General features: G+C 31.7%; 1 protein-coding gene and 1 non-coding gene across 17 annotated transcripts in view; one reads left to right on the top strand and one right to left on the bottom strand.

Annotated features, from left to right (window-relative positions):
* EPHA5 (EPH receptor A5) overlaps positions 1 to 19327 on the bottom strand; it is a 355442-nt gene that overhangs the window by 245998 nt on the left and 90117 nt on the right. The window lies entirely within an intron of this gene.
* Positions 6449 to 6555, top strand: LOC118152491 (U6 spliceosomal RNA). The gene has a single exon (XR_004741252.1). It is a non-coding gene; the product is annotated as a U6 spliceosomal RNA (small nuclear RNA).

The raw sequence follows: 19327 nt of genomic DNA, 5'->3' as shown, positions 1-19327 counted from the left end.
TATCAGGGGCTTCTATTTCTCATTACTGGTATTTCTAATACAAAGTGTTCTCTATGGAAATGAATTTCAAAATACATTCACTGTTAATTTATGATCCAATTTTACACCATTGCATCCAGAAAAAAAACTGGTAGTAGTCTATAGTTTTCTCCACTCATTACATATAATCTATTATCAAAAGTTATACAGTTAATTAAAAATAGACAGATGCCTGGCAGAAGTATATAGATATTTTGCAAATAGCCACTTAACACTCTTTATATCTCTCATTTAAGGCTTCCCAAAGTATTTAATTTTGAAACTTCTACTCCTATATAAGAAAGAGACTCATAAACATATAATTAGAGAAGTCATATAAATGTTTTTCAGCAAAGTTTAATAAGAGATTTTCAATAAGGCCTGAAGTAATTTTTGTTTTGAATTCCAATTTATTTTATTTGACTTCAGTATTTTTTGGTCAATCTATTAATAAAAACATAAGATTCCATTTATTACCTTGTTTTCATAACCAATACTTCAAGTAATATTTTGCTTTCAGCAAATTTAGAAAATTTGAATATGTGTAAGACAAAAGAAAGAGTAGCAGACAACAATAACTATTTAAAAAGCAAGATAATCTATAAAGCTAGGAAGATGCTAAACACTAATACATATTATGGTAAATATATATGTTGCAGTTCAAACACAACCAAAATATTAAAAAGTTATTTTAGAAAAATAATTTAACAGAATATAAATAAAATAGTAATTTAAATTAAAACTTTTCATAAGTTTATAATTCTGAATAAACACTTTTAATTTCCAATTCTACTTTGAAGAAATAACTTGGAGACTATTTCTATCTCATTTTTTTCCCTCTCTGTTGATCTTTTCCTCAAATTTGGTATGTTGGAAATGCTATGATGTTTTATTTTGCCAATTCATGGGTTATAACCTTGAATTCTCCAATTCTTTCAAAATATCTTTTCAAACTTGTCTTTCATAATTCCACTATCCTTGACATTACAAAGAGACCTCTGTGGGGGCCCTACTTTTACCACATGGAAATATGATAATTAAGAGCTTTCTGCTCCTATTTTCTCATGACTGTGTAACATGAAAAACAATGGGGTCTCCTCTTTCTGTTTAGCAATTCCATTCATGCAACAAAGATGTTCAGTGTACATGTCACAATATAATAACAGTCTAAATGGATTAAATTGCAGTGTGTATTAAACACCCAATTCTTTCTGGCAGATGTGTATAGATATTTTGTAGGAAACCACTTAATATTCTTCATATCCAGTTGCACTGCACAAATTGACAACTCACACTGTTCCTTAAAAAATCCACTCTATGAAATTAATACTCTTCTGAAATACCTTTCCATATCAAACTTTTTCAAGAAATAAACTGCAATGCCAATGGTGAACCATTTGCTAAATCAATTTCATGCCCTTTCTTCAATTCCCCCACCCACCTTGTTTATTCTTCCCTTCTTTTCTTCCTTATTTTTTTGATGGAAATCTAGAGAGGCAGCAAAGTGCTACTCCAATTTAATTCACAGTAGAGGCACTGAGCGAATGAGCTTTAAGTTCCAAGGTGGTTAGAAACATCTGCTGGTTAGCAATGCCTCTTCCTGTCAGTTGTAAGGCTTGTCTATATTACACCACTCATATATTTAACAGAAGTAAAATGTAATTGACAGCATGCTAATTATCATATTTTTTTCTTGCCTAAACTGTAACATCAGTAAAGGCCATTTAAAATATATAATGATTGTTTTGGTAAATTGATAATTGTTACAGTTCTTTATTTTTTGGTAATTCTTTATTTTTTTTTTATAATGGAGGCTTGTTTTTTAAGAGTAAATAATGGGAATATATATTGATGCATGGTCATCCTCTTACAGGCCTTATATAATTAATATGAAAGAACCATACAGTATTTGACTACACACACCCATATATAAACACTCCACACTTTTATTTGTTCATTCATCAAACTCTGACAACAGAAATGTAAAAATATTTATTTCTGAAGTGCTGTGAAAGCAAAAAGCAAATGAAAAAGATTTTTTAAGTCCATAGATCTTAATAAGATAAATTTATTTTTATGTCTGGAAAAGTTTGGTCCTTAAATTATTTTTCTATGGAACGCATAAATGAGCAAACTTGGTAGATAATTTACTTCCAAAAATGAACTTCTTAGTAAAACCCTCTCTTCCATCATTCAACAAGTTTGCATCACAGCACTTATATTCTCTTCTAAGTTTTAAAACTTGGTCTTGAAATGCCCATGATATGTCAAACTGACAATCACCATCATAACAAAAACATATACTATATACTGGTGAAATATTGCCATATATCAGTTAATATCAATAACTTTGGAATTTGACTTTCTATTTTCCTTATGAGGAAAAAGAGACAGCCTAAGAGAAGGGTTCTGACAAGTAAGAAAAACAAGTGTTCAAGCACAAGTTGCTGATAGCCAAACTGTCAGTATATGACATTCTGCTATTGAAAATTGAATAAAATAAAAATGTCACATTCTTTAAAATGATTTATACAGAAATTCAACACATAACAACTGAGTGCATATGTCTAATAGCATATTTTGCAAAGAGCACTAAATATAGTATATGACTGCCCCTATTAACCAAAGTGCTTTAATACTGTGTTCATTCAAAATAGTGAAACTCAAAATATATATATCAGTGGATCCCTCTATTGTGGGGAGTTTGAAAAAGACTTTTATAATTGATCTTCTCTTTTAATAGGATAATTGACATTATCCTATATTTTCAAATTTAAATTCATCCTTTATTCTGATCCTCCTGTTTAAAATTCTGCCTGCTGATAAACTAATCCTATTCTTTTATTATTTTTTTAAAGGCAATAAATTATTGGCTAGATTTCACACTCAAAGTATTGTTTCAGAAAAAATGGAGATATACTTGTATTCATGAGTAACAGACATTGAAAACGTGTTTTCATTTTCACTCAAAACCATGTTTAACTTAATTCAAAGTTCCTCTCTATTGCTTTGGGTAAAATTTGTGACCATGACTCGACTCCATAGCATTTTATCCGCTCTAGAGAAAATGTATCTTTATTACCTCAGATAATAACTATAGTTTTCAAACAAATTTTAATTTTTGTTAGAGGTAGACAGCTCATTGAGGAAGTAAACTACACCCAATAAAATTTGATTCTAATAATAATTGTTGAAGGAGAATCGAACGGTAAGTATGAGAATTAGATATGCAAATCTTTTTGGACACCTAACACAATTGTCTTTCTCAAAATATTGTTGCATTTGAATTAACTATTTCAAATCATCAAAACCTCTGTCCTGTGATATAAAAAATTAGATTTACTCACAATTTGTTATAAAATATCAAGTAATTGTGTATTTAGAGCATAATTTGATTTTAAATATCAATTATGAACAAATGTACAACATAATACTAAACATTTTTATTAATAATTAACAACAAATTATCTCATCTTTTTTAAACAAAAAGCATCCCATCTTTTGTTTAAATATATAATCTTCATCCCCCAATATTGTGTTTTATTTTACATTAAAGGATAAACCAACAAATGTGAAACTACTATCATATTTTTAACGAATACATTATTTTGGGAAAGTATTTGTCTTGAAAATCAAAAATGTCGTATTAATAGAAATAATATCTTAAATAATTTATATCCACTTTTTCAAACCATTACTGACTAAGTGACTTAGAGAAATAGACTCTTATAAGTAACAAAATAAAATGAGTATCATATGACCAGAAGAAACATGAAAGATCATAGCAATCATCGATTTCATTCCCTCCCTTACCCTGGAGCTCTCTCTTCTTCCTTCTCCTCCCTTCTCTTTCTACCTTTCCTCTTTCTTTTTCCCTCCCTGATGCACTCCTTAAACGAATTCAGAAAATAGAAAAGTTATTTTCAAACTATTACTTTGTGTGAGAAAATGATAAGAAATAAAACAGAAAGAAGTAGGAATATTTATGGAAGTAATAGGAAGCAATGTGAATAGGGAAGAATTTCTTAAATTACCTTTAAAAGGAATGTTTATTAGTTAAAACGTACAATATGGCCCACTTACTAATAAAATATACAAAATGGCTTGTTTACAAGTAAAAAAAAAAAACAGATCAAAAATTTGCATTCCTTAAAAAGTCTAAATCAATAAGGGATAAAGTAGATTTAATGGAGTATCACGAAATTTAAAAGATGACAATTCTAGTATTGGTTTGAAACCGGCACGTGAAACTGCTTCAGAACATGAATGAAATTGTCTTTCTATCACTTCTTCAACATTTTCTTATTAAGCACCAACTTAAATAAGATTGAACAGTGATTAAGTTCAAAAGATTTAAAGGAAAGAGGTTTGCTTCCTAAACAGTATCATCATTTCTATTCATCTTTCCCATCTTTTTTTTTTTTTTTTTCGTTTTTACTGTGGCACCCACAATAACTTATAATTCAAATTAATTTGATTCTTAGGTCTTATGTATATTTTACTTATCATTGAAAATATGTATTTTTGTCACAAGGGGCTTGTGGGTTTTTATTTAGGATTTCTTTTGGTTTATTATTTCTCTCTAGTCAAAATTCTTGTCCTTACAGTTGCATAATAACAATTCTGTATTCGGGTCCAAAGTCCAATTATACTTCCAAATATTATTTCTAAACTGTTAAGTTAGCAAATTAGAACATGCAATTCAAAAACCTGCTATATATTTCATGTTTGAAATGTAACTCTCCAAAATAATTATTAAATTTTCTACTTGTACATCAACACTCCTCCAATTTTCAAATAATTTTTGAATTAATAAAAATACTGTAATTGAAGCAAATATTAATATGAAGGGGTTAAGACATTCTTTTTTCCTATTCTTTTTCTGGTCTTACAGCTGAAAATATCTTTAGAAATAACATGGTATAATGAAGATTTTGGTGAATTGCATATAGCAATAAAACTATTAAATAAGCCATTTTCTCATGAGCTGAATTATTATCTCCTACAAGACTCTGAAAAAATAAATTATTGGAAAGAAACTAATTTAATTATTCTGAAATTAGTTTTCAAGTATATCTATCACTTTAAAGAAATTATTATTTATGACAATAACACCTCACTTATTTCAATTATTTTATTACCTTAATATATCACATAACCTCCAACACAGGCATGCTAGTGATGAACATACAGCCTTGAAAAAGAATCAAGGCTTGATATTCAAACTTAGGCCCCAATTGCTTCTAAATGCTTATAAGCATGAATCATCCCAGTCATCTATAAAACAAATGGAAAGAATTCAGATACTTAGGGAAAAAGACTTATCAATTTCTGTCACCTTAAATAGCATAATAAGCCATATGTTAAGTGAAAATTGTATAAAAATTGTGACTGTAAGCCTATTTTTGTGCCAATAGTTTCATGTTACTTATGCTGAATATGACAAGTATTTGTGTATAGGAAACCAGAAATAGAAAAAAGTAAAATTAAGAGAGTATGTCCTTGAATCATTTATTATTTGTGTAATAATAATTATCACAGGCCAGACGCAGTGGCTCATGCCTGCAATACCAGCCCTTTGGAAGGCCGAGCAGGAGGATCACCTGAGGTCAGAAGTTCAAGGCCAGCCTGGCCAATATGGTGAAACCCCATCTCTACTAAAAATACAAACATTTGCTGAGCATGGTGGTGCATGCCTGTAGTCTCCGGTACTCAGGAGGCATAGGAAGGAAAATAGTTTGAACTTAGGAGGCAGAGGTTGCAGTGAGCCAGGACTGTTCCGCTGCACTCCAGCCTAGGCAACAAAGTGAGACTCTGTCTCAAAAAAAAAAAAAAGTAAGAAAGAAATAAAAATAATAAAAATAATAATTATCACAATAATTATGGAAGGTATGTTTGAATAGTTTTTAAAAGCTTTGAAAATGCTCCAATACATGTATTCAAACTCTATATTAAGAAAATAATTACAAATGTAGTTAAATATTTGTGTAAATAAAAATTTATCAAAATGTCATTCCACATAAAGTAGTCTAAATATCCAATAATAAAAAAAATTAAATAAATTGCCAGAATATATATATATATATATATATGGTAGAATATGAGAGTAATTTTCTCAGACTATTGAATGCCATGGCAGAATTGCTGTAGTGATGCTGTTTGTAAAAATTCCATCATTAATAAACCTTTTCTGTGAAACCCCTGCAACTTAAAATGGACTCTCTGGCATCTCGTGTTAGTTCAAGGATTAGAGCTAGAGAACCTATGATACACAAAATATCTTTTTTTTTGTTGAACAGTGTTTCCTTTCTAATAATACAGTGAGGAGACTGGTACAGGTATGTACTTTAAATAAGCATTTGCCCACAAGGAAGTAAGCTTTAAATTGGGAAAAGAATGTTGCTAGGTATGGATAAGAATAGAGTTAGGAATGCTCACTTTGGCAGCATATATACTAAAATCAGAATGATACAGAGAAGATTAGCAGGGCCTCTGTGCAAGGATGACACACAAATTCATGAAGTGTTCTATATTTTTTAGACCTTAAGAGTTTCTGCACAGCAAAAGAAAAAATCATTAAAGTGAATCGGCATCCAACTGAATGGGAAAAAATCTTTGCAATCTACCCATCTGACAAAGGGTTAACATCCAGAGTCTACAAAGAACCAGAGCAGATTTACAAGAAAAAACAAATCCATTCAAAGATGGGCAAAGGATATGAACAGACACTTTTCAAAAGAAGACATATATGAGGCCAAGAAACATATGAAAAAAATGCTAATCATCACATGGTCATTAGAGAAATGCAAATCAAAACCACATTGAGATATCTTCTCACACCAGTTAGAATAGCAATCATTAAAAAAATCAGGAGAAAACGGATGTGCAAGAGGATGTGGAGAAAAATAAATGCTTATACATTGTTGGTGGGAGTGTAAATTAGTTCAACCACTGTGAAAGACAGTGCAGCAATATCTCAAGGATCTAGAAATAGAAATTCCATTTGACACAGCAATCTCATTACTGGGTATATACCTAAAGAAATATAAATCACTCTATCATAAAGACATGGAACCAACCCAAATGACCATCAATGATAGACTGGACAAAGAAAATGTGGCACAAATACACTATGGACTATTATGCAGCCATAAAAAAACGATGAGTTTATGTCCTTTGTAGGGACATGGATGAATCTGGAAACCATCATTCTCAGCAAACTGACACAAGAATAGAAAACCAAACACCACATCTTCTCACTCACAGATGGGTGTTGTACAATGAGAACACACGAACTCAGGGAGGGTCCGTGTGGGTGGGGGAAGGGCTAAGGGAGGAATAGTAGGGGTTGGGAGGCTGGGAGGGATAACATAGGGAGAAATGCCAGTTATAGGTCATGGGGAGACGAAGGAAGCAAACAACCTTGCCAAGTATGTACCTATGCAACAATCCTGCATGATCAGTACATGTACCCCAGAACCTAAAGTACAATAAAAAAAAAGAATAAATCTAATAACACGATATAGAGAACTGAGCAATCTCATATGACAGCAATCAACAGAAACAACAGACACACTGGAATGAGTGAGCTGATCAAAGAGAAAAGTCCACAGTGAGCCCTGGTAATCATTCTGGCCCACTGAAAGTTGACGGCCCACATTTTATAGCATTTCTACTGCTCACAACCTTGGATAGTCAGCTACCCAAATCGGTGGGCTCACATAAGCTGAGGGGTTCCATGTACCTTCTTCCCTTGATGTTCAAACACCACTTGTTAGCAACTTTCTGGTATAGAAACCTTCTATTCTCTCTACCTACTACTTTACTATCTCAACACAGAAATATTAGCTTACCTGAATACTTAATGCCTAATGAGACTATTCGGGTCTCAATATTTTCTCCTAATAGTCTGTAAAGGGATGGAAACATTATAGTGGTTTATTTACTCATATAAATTTTGCCATTTATCTATCCTTTATCCTATGATGGAATCAAGCTTAAAATTAGCTTCAGTCTTAAATAACATTTTTTAAAAGACTATGAATTAGCCTAATAGCAGTCTTACATACTTCATTCTAAGGTAGTGAGAAGTCTATTAGAAATAACTGCAGAAGGCCGGGTGCAGTGGCTCACGCTGGTAACCCCAGCACTTTGAGAGGCTGACCTCTGCCTGAGGTCAGAAGTTCAAGACTTGTCTGGCCAACATGGTGAAACCATGTCTCTACTGAAAATAAAAAAAGTTAGGAGGAAGTGGTGGTGGGCGCCATAATCCCAGCTACTAGGGAGGCTGAGGCAGGAGAATCGCTTGAACCTGGAAGGTGGATGATGAAGTGAGCAGAGATGGTGCCACTGGGCAATCCAGCCTGGGTGACAGAGTGAGACTCCATCAAAAAAAAAAAAAAAAAAAAAAGAAAAGAAAAGAAATAACTGCAAAAAATTAATAAATTAATCAAGGGCATGCATGACATTTGTCAATTCTGTTCCAAACCTTTGGTTTCTAGAAACATGCCCAGTATAGAACTCTGCATCCATGTCAAGAAAAAAAGTATAATAATTAAACAAGTACAAGTTATGCAGTATGTGAAATGTGCAAATGTCATTCACCTCAAGAGATACAGCATTTTTACAGTCATTTTTCTTAACTATGGTTTATTCAATATACTCGGCATTTGAGAAGCAAGTGGTAGGTAGAAGAATGTTATGCTCTGCAAAATGTTGCATAATATGGTTTTGAACACAAACAAAAACTCTGTTATGCCTCAAAAAGTTAATGTGTAAATAGTGACATATTATAGAACTTTCGAATGTATAGGCCTGTACAAAGGCCTATCACTGAATTATTCAAATAAGGCGGATTTGTCCTCCAGTGGTTAAATGTCATCCCCTAGCTATGCATATATTTGAGAGTAAGACATAAAATTAGGAACTAAGAGTTTCTGTTACTTATCACAGACTTTGTCATATTTTTCCTTATTTCCTACTATGGATTGTCACTGGTGGTATAGCTCTATTCACTTGGGAAATCTCTCACCCTAGACACATATGGAAAGTTTGACAAGTTAGGACAGGTGGACATTTGAAGTAGCACTACTGGGAGTTCAGATCTTGACTTCATATCTGATGTAAGTGCTCAGTCCCTTCATACCTCTTCCCATGTCCATCGGTTTGAGCGACAGTTTTTCTCCACACAGAGAAAGATGAATTTTACACTCTATAGAAATGGGAAAACAAGTCCCACTGTTCTTGAACAGGTACACAACTTCCTAACACTGTTGCTAATTGAATGTTTGCATGTGCACTTTACTTCCAACCAAAGAAAGAAGCATTAGCTAAAAATCATTTTTGAAAGTTTGGTTTTTATTTGTTTGTTAATTATTATTATTTTAATCTCCGAATACAGAATTACATTTAATTTGCTGTCACTATCATTTTATTGATTTGCTTATGAGTACATGTTATATTAATGGAATATATAGTATGTCAACATTTGTATCAAAATCTGTTTTTAAAAGATCATTTTTATCTACTGAACCTCAGCATTGGCAGGTTTCCTCTTTAATTAATACTTTTGGCTACAGTTTTCATGTGATTATTAGGCATTTTATTTCAAAGCCATTTAAAAATTTGTGACAATTTCATCATTTTAATGAGATTTTAATAATCTGCTTTATTACATGTAATGTAACAGTAGCTTATATAGTAAGTTACTATGCAATGTTGAAGCTTATAAGTGACTGATGTGGTAATTAGAAACTAACACAGGAAAAACCATTCCAGGTCAGTTCACTTAAATAATTATAATTTAAATCCAATTTACTTACTATTCCTTATTCTATAATAAAATTTTAAGCAAATTTTGCATATATACCATTATTCATATTTTAATTTGAAATAGACTAAGTAACTACTAACATTCAATTTTAGACAAAAAATTAATAAATGAAGAAATGTCACCTGGATACTAAAATATCAGTAGATATCCGGCCACAATTTCTGGAAATCATGCTAAAGAAAAAAAAGGTCAGAAGGAAAGTATGTACTTAGCATCAAAACTGAGGTGCCTTTACAAATCCTGTCACGTTTCCCTCATCAGACTGGTACGTGACCAATTAAACCAGAAATTGTCTCCATGAACTCAGAAATCTTTTGTTTTTTGTTCACTTCTGCACCACCAGAAATTACTAGAATTTGTAGCACTTAATTATCATCAATTAATATTTTCCGAATAAATAAATACAAGTTAATTCTAAATAATTTCGGTGCATGAAAATGAGCTACTTCTTGGGATATCTCTATCTATATATCGGTATACCTATATCAACATTGAATCTATCTCTTATCTAATCACCACACCCTCCCAAATGTGTAATTCAAGTTCTGGCAGTTTATTTACTGAGTTTCTTAAGTAACACCCTACCAATTATACTCCATCCCCCTCCCTAGCTTTTTTTGGGGGTAGGGGATATATACATACTACACATAACAGCAGGCTTTTCTACTTCCAAATTTCTTCCTATAGTTTCATGCTAAAAAAAAAAAAAATGCTGGTTATGGTTTTCCCATCCTCATTTCCTTCTATGAAAAGGTCAGTAACAGACACAGTGGGTGGAGAAAAAGGATATAGGACAGGCACTCTCAGGAAGCCAGGGTGTCTTGGGCCTGGACAGTCCCAGTCACCAGAGGGTCACACACAGTCAGAAAACTGCTTCAGCTGCACAGGCTCTAAATGGTCTGAGCCACTAATATATGAGCTGCGTGGAATGTTAACAGTAATCAATTCATCCTAGAACAGAGTTCTAAAGGTTGAATAATGTTCAGTCAGTTTTTAAAAGAGAAAAAATTTCCTTTCAGTATTTACTTAAAACTTTAAAAATGTTTAAGGGCTCATTAAAATGTGCAAATATAAACTTAAAAATAAAATTATTAGGTTATAGCTGCTATTACTGAAACAAAAACAATTTTACAGAATTAATACAAACAAACTTACAGAGCCAATAAAATTCAAATTAATATTAATTAATGTGACAATTCAAGTTTTTTTGACACTAAAATGATACTTTAAATTGTTCTCTGACATTACATGAAAAATTTTTGAGTTTAACACAAAGTAAAGATTCAATTATCTTGCAGTTATTCTATATTGAAAAGTCTATGAAACTTTTATTTAATCAATAAGCCTTATTTTCATTTGGGTTTCACTTGGTTTTGCATCATTTACAAATTTTCCAACTCCATTACTTTACCTTTACTCTGAATAAATAATATTTAAGTTAACCGAATATGAATAAAATGTTACTTGGAAACAAAGCAAGAAACGATCTAAAGAAACTGCATATTCTTCCAGTACTCAGATATAGAATATATTAATTTTTAGATATTTGTGGAAGTTAAAATATAAATTGCACTCACTCCAGTGAAGATCTTTAGTGATAGAAGACTATGTCCAGAAAACCCATTTTGAAAAGTGATACTAAATTCAAGGGTAGTAGAATATTTCACCAAAAATTATGCCACTTTGGCATAAGGATTATTTTGTGCTGAAGGTAAACAATATGAAACACATATCAAATCAAATCAAATAAAAGCCCTCTGCCCTTCCCCTGTTTGACTAAAATTAGGACTTAAATTTACAAAGATGTTCCTCCTCTCCTGGCCCCCATAAAGCACAAAAGTTGAGCATAAAAGACTTCAGACCCTTATTAGCCTGGAGATGGCACCACAGAAATCTAAGTAACACGCTTTATCATCTAGGCTTTATCTATCATTTGTTCCCCCATTTATTTAGTCTACCACAATTTGCTCCATTAGTGACCTGGGTCCTTTTCCGTCTCGTCACTTCTTTATAATTATATTGTTCTTTGTTGAAGATGTTCTACATGCCAGAGTTTTAAGCAACTCTTCCTCAGTTTTCCCCTTGGATATCTTTTATGTGTACATGAAGTATGTATACATGTTAATAAACTTCTGTTTGATTTTTCATTCTTGTTAATCTGTCTTTTGTTACAAGGGTCTCAGAGCTAAGAACTCAAAAGATTAGAGGGTAAATTATTTTTACATCTCCTACAAAGTCAATCTCTTATTTTAAAGACTAACCTACTGAAGTCCTAGCAAGCAAGGTTATTTACTCAATGTGGTCTATTTCTGGCAGAGGTGGTATTTGAAACATGGGTCCTTATTTATCAATGCGGGTTTTTTGAAATTCAACCTGAATTTTTTTCCCTGACAAGCTTATATAGATTATGGTTACTACAGGTAATGAATCTTAAAATATATCAGCTATAGGGACATTTTAAATTCTTGTTTTATCTTAACAGTTACCAGATTTTGAGTTAGAAATGTTTTCAGTGCATTTTACTTCCTTAAATGAAATATAGGCTTGAACTAATTAACTATTGTCACGATAACTCTTTAGTGCCAACTTTTTTGTTTTTTTTTTTGAGATGGAGTTTCACTGTTTACCCAGGCTGGAGTGCAATGGCACGATCTCAGTCCACTGCAACCTCCACCTCCTGGGTTAAAGCAATTCTCCTGCCTCAGCCTCCCGAGTAGCTGGGACTACCGGCGCGCACCACCCTGCCCAGCTAATTTTTGTATTTTTAGTAGAGAGGGGGTTTCACCTTGTTGACCAGGATGGTCTCGATCTGTTGACCTCGTGATCCACCCGCCTCGGCCTCCCAAAGTGCTGGTAGTACCAATTTAATGAAAGGTTTCTAAATGTGCAATAACTTGGTTTATATGCTAAAGTTGTGAGGTAACTGTTCAAGAGTTTAACCATGTTTTATTTGTGATTCTTTACACATAGACATTTGAAAGTCTAGGAAAGTCATTGATGTTAACAAAGTTTAACTGAAAAGGCAGGAAGTATTCATGTTTTAATAATGTGGACATTTTTATGTGTGTGAGCACCTTTCAACATCTTTTGTGTTTATTGGTTTGCTTGCTTTGCTGTAGACACTATGAAACATATAGAAATGGCCCTCCTCAATCCTTCAGGAACTGAGTTGAATTAAATATTTCTTGATATCTTAGGAAAAAAATAAATAACTAAAAGGAACTCCTAGTGTGTTCTGAAGAAAAAAAAATTAATAGTTTCTTGAAACCAGCATTGTTACTGTGATACCATAAATATGTATAAAAATTTCCATACAATAAACAATTTATGACTCATTTTCCAGATGCCACAATTCTATTCATAGGCTGAGACAAGGCAGTAGGTATTTTTAATTATACCTTGTGTAACTTTCCATTTAAAATTCTAGATCTGAACAATTATAAGGGAAACTGTCCATCAGATAAGCAAAATCAGATATTCTTTGCTCATAAAATATCTTATTTTCCCCTGAATGGCAAAGACTCAATCATTATTGTTTGGACATCAAAAGAAACTAGCAATTGGGAAACAAAAACAAATAAAATCCAAGTATTCCTTATCTTACCCTATGAAAAAAATTAGGAGTAAATTATCAAAAAGAAATAAGCTGAAGTACTTTCCTGAAGTTGAAATTTTCTGATAACTCTTCTCCAGATGAGTGAAGCTTACAGTTATCTATGAAAATAATGTGTGTCTTCTCTGAGGAAAGAGGAAAAAAATTGAATTCCAACATCTCTTGCAACTTACTCGCAGCTGTGTTGTGTGTGCAATTTTAATTATGTGATTTCTGGGGGAAAAAGGGGGGTAAAGAAAAAATTTGCCAATTTACATATATTTACTCAAAAATCTGCAAAGGAAAATGACCATTGGAATTCTTGCTGCCTGGCTATCATTTGATTCTACAATTTAGAATTACACAATAAATAATCATTTCTGTATTGTGTTTGCCATTACCTCCACATTTGCTTTGTTATATCTTTGTCTCTTTTAAATAAGTGGAGAAGAAATACAAAAACTAGAATTGAGACAAGATTTTTTGTTTTTAATCCTACAACTGAAGTCTTATTAAATTGTTAGGGAATAGGTATATATTCTTATTTGCAAATATACACTTGTTCATTAAATTCATTTAAAAATATGTGTAAGGTATAAACCAGTTCTATCTGCCATGACAAATCATGGAAAAAATATATAAAATTCCTACTCTGAGAGAGTTTATAGTCTAATGAGAGGGGAAATTAATAATATAGAAAAAAAAAATTTAATCACCATTTAATGAAAAACTATTACCACTAAACACAAGTATTGTTAAAGCTTTCTCTGTAACATAGACAGAAAATGAACTTAAAAGTAAAAAAAAAGAAAACTAAAAGAAGCAATAGCAATCTCTGTTCATTGTCTTAAAAGTTCATGATCTCCTACTGAAAAGGAGGACATTCGTCTTTAATCTTACTTTGTAGTTTTCTAGATTGGAATGGCATCTTCAGAATATTTAAAGTACATGAATTAATTTATATGTCACCAATGTAATTCAGTAAAATTAAATATGACAATAGTTTATCAAGGTTTTGTTACAAGAAAAACAACAATCTGTATTTGATAAAGACCCTGCAGAATAAAAGACTGATTGCAATGTCGAATAATGCATTATCGCCTATGGTACTAATTAACCTTGTACTCCAGGAAGATATTACAGAACAATAAGGCTAATTTGAATGTGGTCCCGCACTTTTCCCTATGGCTTGGGGTTATCACCCTTTAGAACACATAAAATTTGATTTTGTTAAAAAAGAATGATATTTTTGTTATTGTTTTTTACATAAAATAATGAAAATTAAATTGTATTATTTGACATTATGCATTTTCCAAAAGGTAGACTAAATGCATATATCCAACAGTTATATATGTTCTTATTTGCAAATGTACATAGTTGTTCATTAAATTCATTAAATATTAAATTGAATTCATTTAAAATGTTTACACACATATATGTAATATATATGTAATATGCTAAGTATAAATAAATTTTAAAATAATATATTTTAATAATCAATTTGGAAAAATGTCAGGTAAAATTTTAACACCTGATCAATCCACTAGACTTATAAATCTCTTTGATTTATATCCATGTTTTCCATTTACATACCTAAAAGTTATTCTTCATCTTAAAATGACAAAATAAACAAAATGGTTAAGATATAAACAAAACCTGTCATGAGAATATTTCCTTCCAACAGAAACTCATCATATTTTTCTAAATATAATGTGTTTTTCTTCTGTGACTAAATTCTTGTTTGATGAACAGTAATAGTGATGTCTGAGAAAATATATCTTAATGGAAAATGCCTATCTTTAACATCTTGACTATGAAATTCAAATGATAATTTCAATATATTTTTAAAATACAAAATCATATTTCAAATTTTTTTTTCCAAAATTCTCCTGCACAAACCTGATGATAAAGTCCTTTTTAGATGTTTTGAGTGGCATGACACAGCTCTCTCAATGCCTCAAAAATACTCAGATGTGACAAAGCATAACCTATACAAATCAACTTTTTCTTTATGACATATTTGACATATTTAAAAATAGCACAGCAAACAAGAGAAACCAGTATGAACAAACACTGAATACCAGGTAGAAAATGGTCTCTAATACCTTTAATATTAACACATTTTAAATGAAAATATTATTATTTTAGTTTATAACAATTTTTTAAAATTATTAGAGTTTGTATACATGTAAATTTTAATGGAAATATTTTGTATTTGAATCAGTCTCTTTTTGTAAGATAAAAAGAATCAAGTGCCTAAGTGTTCTTGAGATTTTTTTAATCAAAATGAACTACAAAAATATTGTTTAAAATCTTCCTATTTAATTATGTATTTGTTACTCAATTAATTATTACATATACAGCTGTTGTTTTCTTTTGAACTGGTTTGTAAACGCCTTGGTGAGAAAACTGAGAAAAAATTAGGAGGGAGGATATGCTGTTCTCTCCATGACCAGGATGTCATAGCAGTTAAGAGCAGAGACCCTGGCAGATACGGCCTACACTTTCATCCAACTCAACTACTTAATAACTGTTACCTTCATTATGTCTCTCTGTGTTTCACTACCTGCATGCATGCATGCATGTGTGTGTGTGTGTGTGTGTCCAATTACATAATAAATATAATGTGCTTAGAATAGTTTGTGACATATAGACTTTGATATAAAAGTGTTGGAGATGCATTATCGCTATTATTATCACTATCCCATTATCATCTTTAATGATAGAACACAAAGGTTAAATTTATTGTACAGAAAAAGTGCTATATACATTTAAAAAATATTCATGAGCCAGGCTATATATTTTTATATTATAATGGTAGCATCCTCTGCCCTCTGTTTCTGAGTTAACAAAATAAAGTATCTTTGTTCGAAAGAGGCAAAAATAATAACAGCCAAAATAGCTTTCTTTTTAAAAATTAAGGTTCTCTCAAAGAGTAAAGATATTTAAATGAATTGAATAAATTTATATTACAGAAAATTTATAATGGAGAAGAAAAAGCAGGATATTAAAACAGGGTGTAAGTAAAAGAAATCAAAACAACACAAAGTAAAGTAACTTTAGAAAATGTGGTAAGAATTGAAGAAAAGGAAAAAAAAATCAGATAATAACCAGGTTTTAAATCTTACCAAGGAGTTGAAACTCAGAGTTTTCCAGGATCCAATACCACTTAGTGAGAAAAAATATTTCCCAAGAGTGTTTTAATTGACCTTAAGAGCTAAAGTAGTCAGTGTTTTTCTGAGTTGAAACAGGATATGTTAACTTTATTAGTAGACAAGCTGAAATGGCAGGATCCAAATAAAATGACATATTTTTCTTTCCAAGAACAAAGCAAGAAGATTTCTTTTGGAAAAAAAAAAGGAAACAAAACCGGAAAATCTGAAGACTATTGGAGATTACAGTTACATTTAGCTGTGTATCTCTCCTTTGTATTCAGAAAACATGAAACATCTGTTGTAATCAGTGCTTATAAATCTACAACTCTAGGAAGCATTTAAGATTATGAATCAGAAACTACTTACACAGGAGAAAGAAAAGGAACATATATTTTTCTACAGCAGTAGGGATATACACTCCTTTTCAGGCCTTCTTGTAAAACCAGTAATATTTATCATCTAAAACAAGCAAAAAAAAAAAAAATACCTGTAGCCTCACTTTCTTTTCTACACCAAATACACTGAAAAATACAAAAGTTATCATCTTTGGAATGTCTTCTAAAAATAAAGAGAAAAAATATGGGAAAAGGAAAGTGGGGGAAGAAATGAGGAAGAGACAGAGAGAGTACTTGTATGGAAATTGGGTTTGCAGTCAGATTTTCCTTCATTACTGAATCATTTAAATAGGTAAGTAATGAGAAAACATAAGTAAATATTGACAGCATTTGATTGCATATGTTATTTTGAATAATATGAAACCAGCTTTTGTGCTTTAACATGGTCATATATTGGCAATTTCTTAATTGTACTCAATTTAATGTAACTTTTCCCAGTACAGTCAGGATTCAAGTTATATAATAATTAGACAATCTTATGTTCATTGTGATATTTTTCATCTTTCTGATGCCATATATAAATACATATATGAATAGAATTAGTTCTTTTTATGTCTTCTTTTTATACAATTATTAGCAAATATTTATCTTTGAATTTGATTTTTTAAAAACAGGTAGTAGTTATCATTTTTCTTCATGTCAGTACTACAATGTTCTCTATACTTGTCCTTTGGCTATATATTCCTTCCCCTGTAATTCTAGTAACTGAACTTTATCTACCTTTTCAATTAAAAACTAAAATGTGGTACATTCTAAAATGTTAGATATCCTGGTATGTTTTTTTTTCTCTCAAAAGTAATATATATTTAAGCATAGCAAAGCTATATTTGAAGCTAACTACTAACTCAGGGTTCTTGGAAATCATATTTAGTCTACATTAACCTCATTTATTCCCAATTATAAAATTAAAAAAAAAAACAGTATATATCTGGTAAAGTAATTGTGAGGATTAAATTCTTTTCTATAGACGTGGCATGCATCTGGGTGAGATAATCCATGGATATGAACTTTCTTTTTTCTAAAGCACTTCTGAACATAAAGACATTTGTCTTCATTATCAGCATGATGTATTCATTAAGATCAATCATCAGAGAATAGCAATTATTTTAATTATACTATTTTGCTTATAAAGACATCTCTATTTTGCTTTTACTTTTGTCATTGTGTTGTTTTGTGTTCTGCATTTTTTCAGCTTCCCACCATCAAGAATGACATGAAATCACTTCAAACTGAAAGTCTCCTCCAGTCAGAAACCATGTACCTGCTAAGTGTATAATTTCGGAAGTGATGGTGAGATGAAGAATCCTTTAGCTTCTTTACTGTGGAGATGAAAAATCTAAAGATCCAACCAGCTTCATGAGGTGCAGAGGATGCTCCCGTGTCAGAATCCTGACAAAGTCTCCTCCCTTATTTTATACAGTGCAGTTTTATTTTACTGCTTCCATACGACACCTCCAAACACACACACACACAAAAAAAAACAAAACTTGAATGCAAATGACACTTTAATACTCCGAAGGCCAAAACGTGTACTGAAAGAAAAAAAAAATCTATACTATTTTCAGGCACAGACAAGGCAAAGCAGCTGATGTGTCTAAGAATGTACAAAGCAAAAAGTCAGAAATGAGTTGAGAACTTTTAACCTCTGGACACAATCTCTCACTCAAATACAACATGTATGTTGAGTTTATGCCAAAAGTCCCCTGACCCCCATTTGGATGTTTCCATTAAAAAGTGTAGTTCGGTTCCTGACTATTCACTGAGCCTAATTATACAGTCTCTACTATCTAGAATAAGAGCTTCAGAATCCTAGACCCTCTTAACGCATTATTTTGCTTTGCTCACTCAGTTTTGCTTTGCTTGTTTGCTCCATCTTCCTGCTACTACATGTTCTTCCTTTCTGGTCTCAGGTCTGAATACAGGGGCCAAATCTCTCTTCTATAAGGACAACTCTTGTGGCTCCCAAGTCTTTCTGGTGTGCCTCCCTCTCATGTGCACTCCAGTGCAGCTCCTACAAATGATGGATTAAGCTCATAGGTGATCTAAGTCGAGGCGACATAATCAAACAATTCCAAAGGCATTTTATTGCAGAACATATAATAAAAAGGTACAGACTTTGAAACAAACACAATGGGTTCAAATGTCAATTTTCCACTTTCTAGTTTTAGTTTGTGTGATGTTAGTAAGATTATGAGCTTTCAGCTGCCCCTGAAATGGTGCCTTGTAGGATGTTGTCAAGCTTAAAAGAGTGAATATGAATAAAACATTTAACAGCACAGGCATATAGCAGGTTTCTTTGCATATGTGTCAACCCTTCTTCTTGCCTTACGAGTCC

The sequence above is a fragment of the Callithrix jacchus genome, chromosome 3, assembly GCF_049354715.1.
Source record: "Callithrix jacchus isolate 240 chromosome 3, calJac240_pri, whole genome shotgun sequence".
Classification (NCBI taxonomy): domain Eukaryota; kingdom Metazoa; phylum Chordata; class Mammalia; order Primates; family Cebidae; genus Callithrix; species Callithrix jacchus.
This window is presented reverse-complemented; position numbering and strand designations above follow the sequence as displayed.